At 39.5% G+C, this 14,285-nt stretch overlaps 1 long non-coding RNA gene across 2 annotated transcripts in view; it reads right to left on the bottom strand.

The window, feature by feature from the left end:
* LOC118166889 overlaps positions 1-14,285 on the bottom strand; it is an 88,662-nt gene that overhangs the window by 58,346 nt on the left and 16,031 nt on the right. Inside the window, exons 4-5 of one of the 2 annotated variants that reach the window (XR_004750787.1) lie at positions 14,021-14,100; positions 12,722-13,916 (exon numbers count right to left, since the gene is read on the bottom strand). This is a non-coding gene — a long non-coding RNA (uncharacterized LOC118166889). Of the gene's footprint in view, positions 1-12,721; positions 13,917-14,020; positions 14,101-14,285 lie in introns of those variants that run through there. The other variant, XR_004750788.1, reaches the window with a different exon arrangement.

Below are 14,285 nucleotides of genomic sequence, written 5' to 3'. Positions count from 1 at the left end.
ATACATTAAAATAACATAAAACAATATGAAATATAAAAGAATCAAAATACAAGGAACCACATTTTCCATCAGCTTACAGCTTTGTCTGTTTATAGAAAAGATTAAAAAAAAAAAAAAAAAAAAAAGGAACATTATAACTAACAAGCAGCCAAAAAGAAGTCAAAGTCTTTAAAAATCTACTATTATAAAACCATCCAAATCATTACTTTTATGTCTGGTATAGATCAAGTTTAAATAAAGAGCAAGTGAAAACAATAAAACCTAATTAAACATCATATTATGATCTGTCATTAATCTATGCTGGTTATCCAAAAAGATTAGGAAGAACAGATAGGAAGGGTAAAAGGAATAATGGTTGTTTTTCTTTTTCATCATCTTTTCTAGCTACCCGTTTCTTCTTCTAGTATAAGCGGGACAGTATAAGCAGTAATGTACAGAAGGCAGATTTCATACCAGGACTACCATGTAGATATCACAGGTCTGTATAATCACCTGTGTAAACCCGTCCAGACAGGCACTCCAATCTCCTGCAAGCTGGACCCATAGAAGACATTGTAAGACAAACAGGACTTAGACATTGTAAACAAACAGGACTTTTAACCAGTTTACCTCCCTTATCTATATTCTGCCAAAAACACTGCACAACAGACCTGTCATCAGAGACAGCTCCTGCCTTTCACTCCATCCCCAGAGTGCACCTCATCCACTGAGGAAGAGTGTGTGGTTTTTAACATAACAGTCTCTGGCCAACTGCTCAAAAACAGATCATCTTCTTGCTAGAGAGATGGAAATAACCTTCACATTATTTATTTATTTTGTACTGCGAACATAACCCTGAGCAAAAGATACTTGGAAATTAGCTGGGAAGTTCAAGATACCATTTATTTAGAGACAATTTTATTCTTGCTGGGGAGTAGCAGCAAGAAGTAGGTAACATGAAGAAGCAGAAGAAATACTTAGAATACAGAGTTGTTCTGGCTGTTCTAGCACAGAGAACTTCCCTGGTTCCCAGACAAGGTGACAGAGTTGAACATACTGAACATATGTATCAAAGGCTGTTTCAGTATCATTCAGATTATATGCAAGTGACCCTTTGAAGCATTTTTTTTTTTCCCATGTATTTTGATACAGTGCTAAACCTTCTTTCCTCCTGACATTAGTGTATTTAATCTTCCAAAGGCACTTGGAAGAGAAATTAGATGTTTATTTGCGTTCAGTGTTCAAGTTCTGCAACAACAGGAAAGCAGTGACTAGCATACGGGCCCGTAAGTTCCAGTTCTCTTTAATGTTTTCATAAATGACTGGGATGTAGGACTAGAAGATGTTCTGAGGGTGCATCAAGCACGATGTTGCTAACTGGTTGAGGGAAGTGTTTGACCCGCTCTGCCCTTGGTGCGGCCTCTATTTGAGTACTTTGTGCAGTTTTGGGCACCTCAGTATAAAAAGGACATAAAACTATCAGAGAGTGTTTAAGGGATGGCCATGAAGATGGTGAAGGGTCTAGAGGGGAAGGCGTGTGAGGAGCAGCTGAGGCCCCTTGGTTTGTTCAGCCCAGAGCAGAGCAGGCTGAGGGGAGGCCTCATGGCGGCCTGCAGCTCCCTCACGAGGGGAGCAGAGGGGCAGGCGCTGAGCTCTGCTCTCTGGGGACAGCGACAGGACCCGAGGGAACGTCATGGAGCTGGGACAGGGGAGGGTCAGGCTGGGGTTAGGGAAAGGTTCTGCACCCAGAGGTGGTTGGGTACTGGGACAGGCTCCCCAGGGCAGTGGTCACAGCACCGAGCCTGACAGAGTTCAAGAAGTTTTTGGACAATGCTCTCAGAGGTGTGGTCTGATTTTTGGCTGGTCCTGTGTGGAGCCAGGAGTAGGACTCAGGGATCCTTGTGGGTCCCTTCCAACTCGGGATATTCTGTGATTCTCTGATTTTTTGTAAGTACCAAATTAAGTATATATTTAAAACAGTAATTAATTTATGGAGTCTAGTGCGCACTACTTCTCTTCCTATATAAAACATATATAGAAGGTAAATTTTTTAAAATCAGAAGTCACATTACTTTTTAAATAATTTAGACAGTTAATAAATTTAAAACACGAGTCTTTGTCATTAACCACGTCTCCTCTAAGATCTACATCTCTTTTACCTTTTATATATGTTTTATATAGGAAGAGGAGTAGTGCACACTATTAACAGTTGTTTACCATTCTTGTTCCAAAATGGGGGGGAAATGTGATATGCTACCATCAGAGTATTATTCTCTTTGCCATGCTTACTGCTAAGAAGGGACACTTCTGAATGCTGTACAAGACTGAAACCAATGCACAGCCTTCCGCACAGGTTTTTACAAACTGAAATGAAACACAGCGGCAGGCCTGAAATCAAACTTCTAAACATGTTGTTTTTTTTTTCCCAGTTTGAATGCTGCTTTTACAGTGACTTCTAAGGGGGATAAGAGTAAGGCTTCATGCATCAGAACCTGTGATCAGACTGAGTGATTGTGATTAGCTTATTTATCCCAAATTGCACCTATTACCCCCCTTTTTACAGCAGTTCCAAAATAATTTCCAATACCAGATTTGCAAAGTCATCCTGACTCCAATGTATTTCTACACCTAAACTCCACTTTCTGCACCGGTATAAAAAATATAGGTTCATAACCTCGTTTACTTCAGCACCTCATGCCTACTTTAAAAAAAATAAAATAAATAAATAAATCTAAATAACCAAGCAAGCAAACTTTCCTTCTGATGACCTTCTGTGAATGGTATCTGCCAAGCTGAACCACGGTGTTTAAATAGCTTTGGAGCCATAAGCAATACTCCCTTGGGTTCTGTGTGGCCCTGACCTTTACCAGACATTTCAACTCATTTACCTGACCACAAGCTCTCATCACATCCCCATGAAACCTAACTGGGGAAGGATTACTGTCTGTTGACAGGCTCAGAACTACTGGCAAATTAGAACATTATTTTGAATTTAATAAAAATAAAATTGTAGAATTTTTAAGGAGAAAAAAAAAAGAGAAAAAACAATAATAAAGAAAAACACTACCTCTTGACTGAAAGACAGTTCTTGGACACCAAAAACTCCTTTGAAGTAACAGGCACTCAAATTCCTATGATGAAATTCCACACAAATCTAGCTCAAAGATCTGGACAAAGATGACTTGATCTGCAGTTGAGGTAGTGAAAGCTTTCAGCCTCAGAGGGAAGTGTTGCCAGTTCACTAAAATGACCAGAGAAATTGCTCCACTCCTGAACACTAGAATGCAGTAAACGTGATTAAAATAGCTGTGTTTTGGAATGAACCAAACTAACTTGAAGATATGGGAATGTAAACAAATAATGTTTCCTTTGAATAAAAATGTCATTATCTTTTTTATTCCAACTGCCCTCACACACAGCCCCCTTAATGATGTTTTAAAAACCCATCTTGATCTGTTTCAGATTCTGTTGCTTTTCATTAAATTGGAAAATGTTATGCTACTGCAATGCAAGCATCAGAATGAAAAGATATCAAATCAAATAGCTGATAATTGATGAGTTACCCGGGGGGGTGGGGGGGGGTGAGTGGAACTCTGATGAGGTTCAGCAAAGTCCCATAATCACTGCTTAGCCTCCAAAATACCAGAGAGACTTCTAAGAGATATAGTGGTACAAGGACAACTCCCCAAAAGTCAATTAGAAATCAGATTTCTATCCCAGATTTGGCCAAGCCTTTTGTAGCTTTACACTTCACTAAAATATTTCACACAAAACTTTTTATGTAGAGTTCTGCACAGTATTTTGATCAAATGCAGGTATCAAATGTGTGTAGTTAAGGAAAAATATATATATATATATATAAACTTTTTTGTGTGTGTGAGATGTATATTTAAATCAATACATAAACAATCACATAAAATACTTTTACATATGATAGCCTCTTCAAAGATCAATACAGACAATTCCTAGATAAAAAATAGCCATTGTAGACTTAATGGTAATATATTTGCAGTGAAAACATGCACAGTATTTCAAAGCCTACAACAAATAATTTTCCTTTTGTGCATTCAATCATCTCTAAAATACCAGCAGGAGAAAAGTGGGTAGAGGCAAATATAGAGATGCAGTCAAAAAAAATAAAGTCTTGAATAAAGATGGGAAAAATAATCTCAGCTGGTTTACTCTCTCATGTTAAAACCTGCAAGCCTAACACAGCTCAGCTTTGTTTAAAACAAGTTGCTTTACCACTGTAACATATATGAGAAATCTTAGGTGGATTTGGAAAACTTGTGTCAGAGATGAATTTGGCACTTAGCTTTTGAAATTCAGCCTGCTTAGCAGGCTTCACTTCACGCTTCCCATAGCCTGTAATGGAGTTTCCATTTACATTTTTACTGCATTTCAGTTCAATTCAATTTGAACTCTAGGCAAGATCTTCTATATGGTGTAAAATCCAGACCTGATTCTGAGGAGGGCATACAGATATGGATGGCACAATTTTATTTTATGTTTTTCTGTCCATCTCCTATTTTCAAACAAATGGGCTCACATATAGCTGACTCCTTCATGCAGAGTGTTGGTAAATATACCTTTTACATTAGAAAATGAATTTGTGCATGCCAGACATGCTCTGACAGAATTGTATGCATATGAGTGGAGACAGGTGACTAAAAAACCACAAGGCCACAGCAAATTCTGCCAGGCTCTCTCTAAAAAATTAGTCAGCATATGAAGGGACAATGGTTGTGATATTAAAGCACTGAATGTTCTCCTCCTTTCCAAGGGTCAACTGATGTCACACCTACCCAATGGTGCCACTAATTACCTGTGGTACCTATTCAATACAAGGTAGTTGTGTCACAAAAGATCCAAAAGATCATTCTCATACTGCAGTTATTAGCTTATATCTGCTACACTCTGCAGTTATTTTTCCACACAGTAATCTTTTCCATATGAGGAGGGGAGCATTTTTCTGAAATGGAAGAAAGGGAGAATTTGGCTGAATCAGAGTTGAAGGGCGAACAAAGATACCAGTATGTTCAGATACCCCCTTGTACGTTATCTCAGCTTTTAGGTTCATAGTCTTATTGGTAGCATACATAATTATTTCCTAAAAACACCCTTTTAGAAGCACAGTGAGGGGAGAGAGTCCCTGACTGGGAAAGGACAGAGGGAAGTAAGATGGAAATGCTCTGCTGACCTTCAGAGAGCAAGCAGACATTGATACCAATCAAACAGTCCTCAGAGGGGCAGCTCAGGGCTCCTGAGGTTTTTACTCAGAGACAGAAAATCTGACAAGGCTAATCTCCTGACACAGTCACTAATTATGACCTACTAGTGAGAGACACAGGCTCAGCTTTGCCCCTGGGCAGCAGTTGTAGTCTGGACTCTCAAAAAGGCCTACAAGAACGTAGAAATGCCAGTGACACATTCAAGGCCTCCCGAAAGTCCCATCCATTTGCACTCTAAATATTCCATTCAGAGGGCAGCCTCTATCATCTAGATCCATGAATTGATATTCCCCAAAATTCCATTACTTTCCCCTAAATTATGTATCTTACTCATGAGAAAAGATGAGAAATGAGGCTCTACAGAAAAACGCTGTTTATCTCTGAAGGGAAATCATCTGATGCGGCTGTTCAAGAGTCTCAGCTAATTACACTGATTATCCAGATTGACAAAATTTCAGAGCATGTATCCATACACATTCACCAAGGTGTATATGTATATATACATGGATAAACACAAGATATTTATCAAAATCTCTAACCAAATGCATTCCTGGATCTTGTTTCTTAGCCTTGATAAACTGGTTTGTGTTAGGATCTCCCCCCCCAACGGGGCAGACATAACTGACTCAATTCATGGTTCAGAAATTCAGAAATCTCCCGATACACAGGCAGAAAGTCATTGGATCATTTTTCCCACTGTGGCAAAGAAATTGCAAAGATTAACCACAGACATACTGAAAAATCAATTGCAAGATAAGCAATCTAATAAGCATACTTTAATTTTAGCATTTGGGTCTGCTTTTTAATCTTGTTTCCATTGCTAGAGATGCAACTTTATAATTACGTTGAACTAAAACACGTGATGGCATTTAGGCACCTAAATGCCTGAACATCAGCAGACTTTCACGATCAGAAACACCTAACACTAGTACTTACACCCTTACTGCTATATTCACTGAAAGCTTGTACTATATTTAGCTACAACATGTTGTAAATGAAATCCACCCAATTAGCCAGAAACAAAAGCCATTAGGAAAGAGGTTTTTTTTTTTTTTTTTTTTTTTTTTAATGAGGTAACACCACTCAAAGCAACTCTAATCTGAAAGGACACGCAAGAGCACGACACATTCCTCGAAAACCCTGCATAAATTTAAAACATTGCAAGAGAAGTGCAGCTGGCTGCAGGATTCATAACGCAACATCTACAGCCTCTTCACAGGCTCCAGTCTTGCATGTCCCAGCCAAAACAAGACAAGTGCTCACCCTGTGGTACTCACCAAGCCAGCCCCTCCAGGGGTGAAACCCTGTCTTCTTGGGGAAGGTGCTCCACTCAGGTGGCCTCAATTCCCCAATCTTCCAACCTGCCCTTAGGAAAATACCTGCCCAGGTGATGCAGATCAGTGCCCCTCCAGTCAAGGCTAGCAAAGCTGCCTGCCATTACAGACTTGTTTCTACATCTCTAAGTTTCTAAATTTTGATTTGTAAACTTTAGCTATCAGTTTAAGATTACAAAATTTCAGCTACTCCTGGTTCAAACCAACAAGCCATATAAGAGAGCTCTCTCATAACATTCTCCTAAGCTATTCACCTGCTGTGAGTTTGAAAATTCATCCACAGACTGACAAATATTTTTTCCTGAAACTTGATATTCCCAAAAGGCTTATAATACTAATGAGAAGCTGTTAATGTTTAATTTTCCTTGTAGAGCACGGGTGAGCAGGTGCACTTTAAAGCATAAAATGAAATATTAGAGGCAAAGTATTTCTTACTTATTATCAGAAGATTTACCAGATTTAAAAGGTTTAAAAGATTTTAGCTCCACGTTAGCAGATATTTTGTCACTCTCCCTAAAGAGATGGTAACATTTAGCCAGGCTCTAGCAATAACCTTTAAGATGCTGCTTACAAAGGCACCACAAGGGATACTTCAAGATACACAGGCTGGAAACTTTTCCTTGGTGATGGGAGAGGAGTGAGAGAGGGAGGGAGAAGAGAGCACACAAAAGGTACTGTTCTTTACTTACAGTACTACATCCAAAAGGCTAGTCAATATAACCAAGACATACTCTAGCTAAACATTTTAATTATGTCTCTTAGGTATTCCTCGTCAGGCCCTCAGAGCACAACATAGAAAACAAAGTCAAAAGCACCAGGTTTAGAAACAGGAATCATCATTAACTGAAGCTAGACAGACACGCTGGTTTACAAAGTTTTTCCCAAAGAATTTCCAGTCACACAGTGCAGGAGGTTATACAGAAGAAACATCTGTATCAGCAAATGAGGTGTAGATAAGGAGGAAAATCAATCAATCAGCTTTAATATGGGGTGCAAATCTTAATATGGAAACCTTTAATATTAAAATCTTAATATGCAAGCCTTTAATATGGGGTCCTGTATTTTGAGTTGAACCACTATTCGTAATTCCAGCCATTTCTCCTAACCTCACATGAAATGAGATGTGTCCCTACAAAGGTAGTGTTGACAGCTAACTTTCACCTAGATAGCTTATGCTTTCACACACGAAAAGGTTTGGCTGCTGCTGAGGACCTATGTATAAAAGGCATTCACTCACCACCCTTAGAGCTGGTGGTGGATTTGACACTTACATCACAGTTTACACAGACAGCACGCCTTACTTTTGAGTAGGCTATTTTAAAGGGGAAGAAAGAGTTAAGCATTTAACCCCAACACCAAAAAAATCACAGCTGTTTTTTGCATATCAATGTTTGCTTCAGAATCCATAGGCTCTTTCCTGATCTTTGGGATTCAACAGCAAGGCACTTCTCACCTTATCAAGGAAAACTCCAAATTAGATGCCAATAATATCCTGAAAGCCCTGTGAATAACATGATGACAAGGACAATATGAACGATGAGTTGAAACTGATGGTCCAAACTCTATTGAATGTCAAATCATTTAACAAGGTCTATCCTAGGTTGTGTAGACTTGGCATTGATAATCCACCTCTAACATATACAAACAAGATCTGGCTAATTTTGGCCAAGCCAGTTCACCTGTTATCTTTCCTGCCAATGCCTATGGATTCTTCATGCCTGTAAAACTGTCCTGTAAAGTCCATAAATGATTTAATGACAATTTGGGGAAGAGGACTTGGATATCCAAACCAGTCCACAAGTTTCAAAATGACAGATGCTTTTTGTACTTGAAAACTACACCAGCGTTCAGCTATAGGGGTGCACGACAGAAAGTGGGTGGACAAGTTGGACACACTGGAGACAAGGCACATACAGCACAGTAATCACAAGCAAAACTGCTACAAGCACGTCAGTCACTCTGCCACTCGGGTGGTGTTTATGAAACCTCCCAAGCCCACTATTTTTTGACAGTTAGGGGTAGAGAGGTACAAAGGACTTGAGCAAACATTAGATTTTAGACACGAGCATCCATCATAGTTAACATAAAAGCAATTCCTTGGACACTTTTGAAAAATCTCTTTCCCCAAGTAAGGTAAGAAACTAGGGGTCCGCTTCCAAACAACTCACTCTCTCTTCAGACCTCATTGCTTTCCATGCAGCTCAGCTCTTCTGCACCTGGTGTTGCTTGCTTCGGTCTGTAGGACAAATCACACTCAGAGCATTTATTCGTGCTTTGTGGTCATCACTCTGCACAGGACTTCAATTGCCTTTTCATTAACTCCCAGCAGATGCTAGTTAGAGAAAATATTTCTTTTAAAATCCTTATAAATTGATTTAGATGAGAACAAATATGTAATGGGAGGAACTTAGAGTATACATCAGTCCCTTAATATTCATTTGTTTATATGCCACTGTCATTAAATATCATCTGATATTACTGTGGTATTTCAAGTACAACTTATTTTTTCTCATAATCACTGTCTTTTCAAACAATTTGTGATACTGGTATTTTACATTGGTCTCATGACTAGAGTTATCCATATAATTTGATAAATCTCTCAAAGATTTGCTATTGAACAAGGTATTGAGGACTCCAACGTTTTTATAGGACGTGGCTGTGGCTTTGAAAGAACATCGGTGCTCTTGGAGGACATTTGTCAAGCAGGCACTCAAAAAAAAAAAAAAAGTGTGCAGTGATACATGACTGGCACAAGTGTTAGCTCCTGCTTGGAGCTGCAGAAATCATTTTATACATACCCTTTTCTCTGGCACAAGGAAGGTATCGGGGCAGGTCAGTCTGAGCTTTCCTATTCTATATCAATGTGTGGCAATCGTCCAAAAAGGCAGGCTAACAAGCAACCCAGAACACACTGAATTACAACGACAGATACATGCAGAGCAGAATCTGGACACAAGCTATGGCTGAAGTTCTGCATAGATCACGCATTGTTCAATGCTACAATTCATTTTCAAACACGACGACTGAGAAAACGCCTCGGATAATTAAAATACACAGAATAGAGCAGAATATGAAGAAGAGCAAAGTGGCTATATATTACTCATGAAAAGGCTGACCTTTGAAAACAAATAGGGACGATATCTATAACCTTTCATTGTATCCGTATCTAAAAAAAAAAAAATCAGCCAGAGTGTTTGCAAAATCAGTTTGAAGCACCCAAAATATTTATGTCAGCTTGCTATTGTTTTTCTTCCTGCAAAACATGCTTTCATGCTTATTTGGCTTGTATGACCCAGAGCAATTGTCTTGCCCACACTAGTTACTAGCCAGAATGGGAAGAGAGCACCACACATACAAACTGTGGTTTTGCTCTGAAGGAGGTCTGTTTGTCTGACATCCCTCAGTGATCTAGGCAAGACATACAGCATATGTGTATTCTAGCAGCAATACTCTGGCATGTTCCTTCACCATACAGAGAAAGCCTTTGTAAATCTAACCCCACCCTCTGGTGTGGGGGTTTCATATTATACCAAGGGCAATCATGCCAGCTCTTCTCTGGAAAATTTGTCAGGTTACTTTCCCGTGAAGGGAATAATCTTAATCTCCTATTTTTTCCTTAAAATACAGAATTATTCCTAGTCCTTCCTAATTAGGATGTGCACAACTTGGATCTGTGAATCCCCATGTTTTCCTGTGGCCTATTTGCTGGATGCTATCTCAACAGCTGTTTTAAAATTCACACTCCAGATACCAGTAGGCTACCTTGAATTACATTGACTGCCATAACACGAAGACACAGCAGAGGACAAGTCAACCGTGTGAGAAGCAGTGGTCTTGGCAGGCTAGCTGTATTGCTGCAAGCAAGGGATTACTGTGTTCTGTTGCCAGTCCTAACACCATTTCTCTCTCTCCTTGATCAAGACACCATTTCTGCCTTGTGCCTTCTCAGGTTCATTGAGACGGCCCAGAAAGCTAAAACAGACCTTGGGACCATGTCCTCGCCACAGAAATCCTACCCTGAGTCAGGTTAGGATGCGGAAGCACACACAACCTCTCCTTAGCCATCAACACGTGTTCAAAAATAAACAGATCGGAGTAAAGACCCTGACCAGAGTCTAGGCAATGCTCAGTCTCCTACCACAGCTCTTATGAAGTGCCTCCAAGCAGTGGCAACTACTTTGTGTACACCTTGCACAGGGAGTTGTCAAGGCTTTGCATGGATTTTCCTCGTGCATGGATTGCTCTGCGTTAACATTTCATCAGTTTGCAAGTCATAGAACACACACACAAAAAAAAAAAAAAAAAAAAGAGGAAGAAAAAAGAAAAACCATGCAGTCCAAGCTTTCAGACTCCACAGGGGATAGGAATTGTCTGAGTACAGAAAAGAAAGCTGCCAACATCATTTAGGAAATTAAGAGTTCTGAATATATTTTTCAAACTGCTTTTAAGCATCTTTAATGTCCAAGAAAGTCAATATAGGCTGGCCAGACAGAAAAGAAAACAAGCAAGCAAAACCCTGGAGAGTATAATAGAAAAGAATTAGGAAAAAAAATACAGCATGGAAGAAAACAAAAGATGTTTTCACCAAAGAACACTGCACATGAAGGGAGAAAACCAGAGAGAAGCCAGGGACAGTGTACTGCAACAGGACACACAGCAGGGTAAGAAAAGGAGCAAAGCCGATTTAGGTAGAAAGCTGCATAAAAAGAGAAGTTGCTGTGACTAGGGAATGAATTGAAAGGCCACATGTCAATACAACAGAGCTTCAACGTGCTTGCTCAGAACACTACCTGGCACAGAAGGTATAATGTACAGGATATAAATCAGTCCAGTTAAGGGAACAGTGAAGTGGGTCACACACTTATTCTGAACTTAAAAGAGCCACTGTTATAGAGATGTAACAGTGTTTTGTTCTGCTTGTTTTGTTTTTGTTTTTTCTCCAAAACAAAATACAAATCTAAATATAAGTAAGTGTGCGTATTATGATAAGAAACCTGATGCTGATCAGCTCCTTAGCAGAAACACAGAACCACACACCTTTTTTTCTTTAAGGTAGGCAACCAGTACACGCTGTTCCATTCCAGTAGGTATTGCGCACCATCAGGAAGAGATTTAGCACAGAGGACAGCACTACAGAAGGTAAAACACAAGCTAGGGTGTGCACCTCAAGAAGTCCCGTTTTCCGATCTGCTTGATGTACTAAACAGGAAGACATCCCTACTTCTTATTTCCTTTTAAATGCTTTCTACAATGACATATCACAATGCAGCTGGATGTTCTAGGTTAGACCCTCACCTGGGACAAATAACTGCAGCCTTACTGAAACCTACTACTTTTTAATATGATTTTTTCCTCCTGTCTTTGGAAGAAGGCAGCTGAATTGCATTTCGCACATTTGACAACTCACCCCAAACTCCCTGGTCAACTGGGCCTACTGATATGCTTTCTTTGTCTCTTCCTGTGCCAAAAGCTTTACAGACAATTAAGAACTTCATCTACAGCTGACTCTGAGCCTGGTCAGTCTCATATATTAAAACCATTCTTGTAACTCCACACACACACAGAAAAGCAATGACAGTGTTATAAAATAGTGGCTGCTTTGAAGGTGACAAAGCAAACAGAACTGACTCATCCATCCACTTATTTTTCTATTCAATATGATTAACTGGCTGTTTGAGTTAAACTTCTTCATCTTTTTTTCAAAGGCTTGCAGTGACAAGGATTATCACCACTGAGACTCTCCAGAAACGATTAAGCATTTATTACTGTTCCCTAAACCCAAAGCAACTCTTCCACCACATCTTCAGCCCACACACACATGCACGTCTGCGAGCATTCTTGCTGGACAGAGGCTTTGGTATGTCGTCACGTTATAACGATCACATTATTACTTACAGTTAATTGACAAGAGCAGCACACAAAGTCATTATGACTATAAAGTATTAACAAAATATCAGAGGGAAAAAAAAAAAAAAAAAAAAACATTTTCCAATAAGCAGCTGACCGTTAAATTCTGTGAGACTAATGACTTTGTTTCTCTCTAATCACTAAATTTTGGACAGGGTTAGATTTCATTTTTCATTGCTGTCATTGTAGGATTTTGTTTTGTTTTGTTCCACCCCCCCATCACCCCCCCTTTTTCCTCCACAGCAATATATGCCCCAGTTAAAAACAAAAATTAGCCACAACCATAGGATAGATGATTCTTTTTTACAGAAAGCTTCTAAGCTGGTTTATATTTGCATTGCAAATACTGATGGCCCTAAAGAAAATGAAGGGAAAAAATAGAACGTTTCTCCATGAGCAGCAGCAATTCATTACCAAGCAATTAGCTTACTTGTAAGTTCCCATTTCTCAGTTTGGGATATTTCCTTGAATATTGGTATTATAATTATGATAAAAGTTGAAGGCATAGTAAAGTACTCAACTGCTAATGGTCCACAAACAATTTGTCTTCATGACAGACAGGAGAGGCTCTAATTACACTGAACATTTCAAGGAAAGATTGAGTGTTTGCCAGACAACTCTCCATTGATTGCCTTTAAAGCATAGCACTGGACAGCTGAAGGGAAAATACACATTCTTGGCTCCAGGTAATTAACCTTCATGCTGTTCTCTTCTTAAACCCTAATGAAGCCCCCTTGAAGTCTTCATTACCAAAGGGTGTTTGTTAATAAAAAAAAAAAGCAGACAACCAGCCAAAGGTCCTATTTCCCCGTTCTTTATAAAATTCCCTCTACTACCCACTTCTCAGGACTCAGTAATGTCTTTGAAGTGACTAATGATGCTCTGAAAAGTGCAAAGGTTGAGCGATACCTAATGAGACAGGACAAAGCAAGAAGGAGGAAAAAGCTGAGACAGAAAAGAGACTCAAAAGGAGAGAGTGAGGGTGTTCGACAGAGAGACAAGCCGAGAAAAGTGGTGGCAGAACTGTATCAGTATTTTGTGAAATGGCATTATCCTGAAGTTAAACTGATGAAGGAAAAAGACCAAATCTTTACAAATGCAGTAAGCTGGCAGCTGAGTCTCGGAGACAGTCAATAAATTAAGTCTAGATTTTGTAAGGTAAGGAACAGGATTCCCAATTGACACCAGTGGCAGAGCTTCCAGGATGCATCTGCTCAGATATTTAAAGTGCTTAGTGTATCTGGCAGGGCTCACCACAACAAAGACTCCAGTCCAACATCAGTGAGTCCTCTTGCTCCAGCCACAAATAAATATTGTGGCTGAAGCATACCAGCACCTAAGGGAATGTGATCCCTTCTGTTGGCTCCACTGATGACAGTCTTTGGACTGCACTGACGGGGCCACAATATTTCCACATATCCTTGAGCTATCCAACAAAGCACCAGACTGCTTTTTCACAAGGTTCCTGTGAAGGTACATAATTCTGATCTCTTAATTCCCAAGACAAACACACAAGCATTTGCATCAAAAATGTCAACAATATTACAGTTGGAGACTGTTGATGAGTACCTGGGTGCAGGAGGAAGGTCAAGATGTGAGGTCTGTTTCCTCTTTCACTGTCCAGTTGGCTGAATCCAAGCCAGGAGCCACTAGCAGAAAGGAATAAGTATTTTTATTTCATTTTCATCTATCTCATATGTTAATAAGTATTTTCAAGTTATAAATCCACATCCTTTCCTGTGTCCAAACCCCATACCAGGAACAGCAGTTAATCGCTATCCCTCTTACATTGGCAAGAAAGTTTGGCATAGGAAGAGCTTCGCTTCCATTTTTT

Source organism: Oxyura jamaicensis, chromosome 4, assembly GCF_011077185.1.
Source record: "Oxyura jamaicensis isolate SHBP4307 breed ruddy duck chromosome 4, BPBGC_Ojam_1.0, whole genome shotgun sequence".
Classification (NCBI taxonomy): Eukaryota; Metazoa; Chordata; class Aves; order Anseriformes; family Anatidae; genus Oxyura; species Oxyura jamaicensis.
Note: the sequence above shows the minus strand (reverse complement) of the source record. Positions and strands in the feature narration are given on the sequence as shown.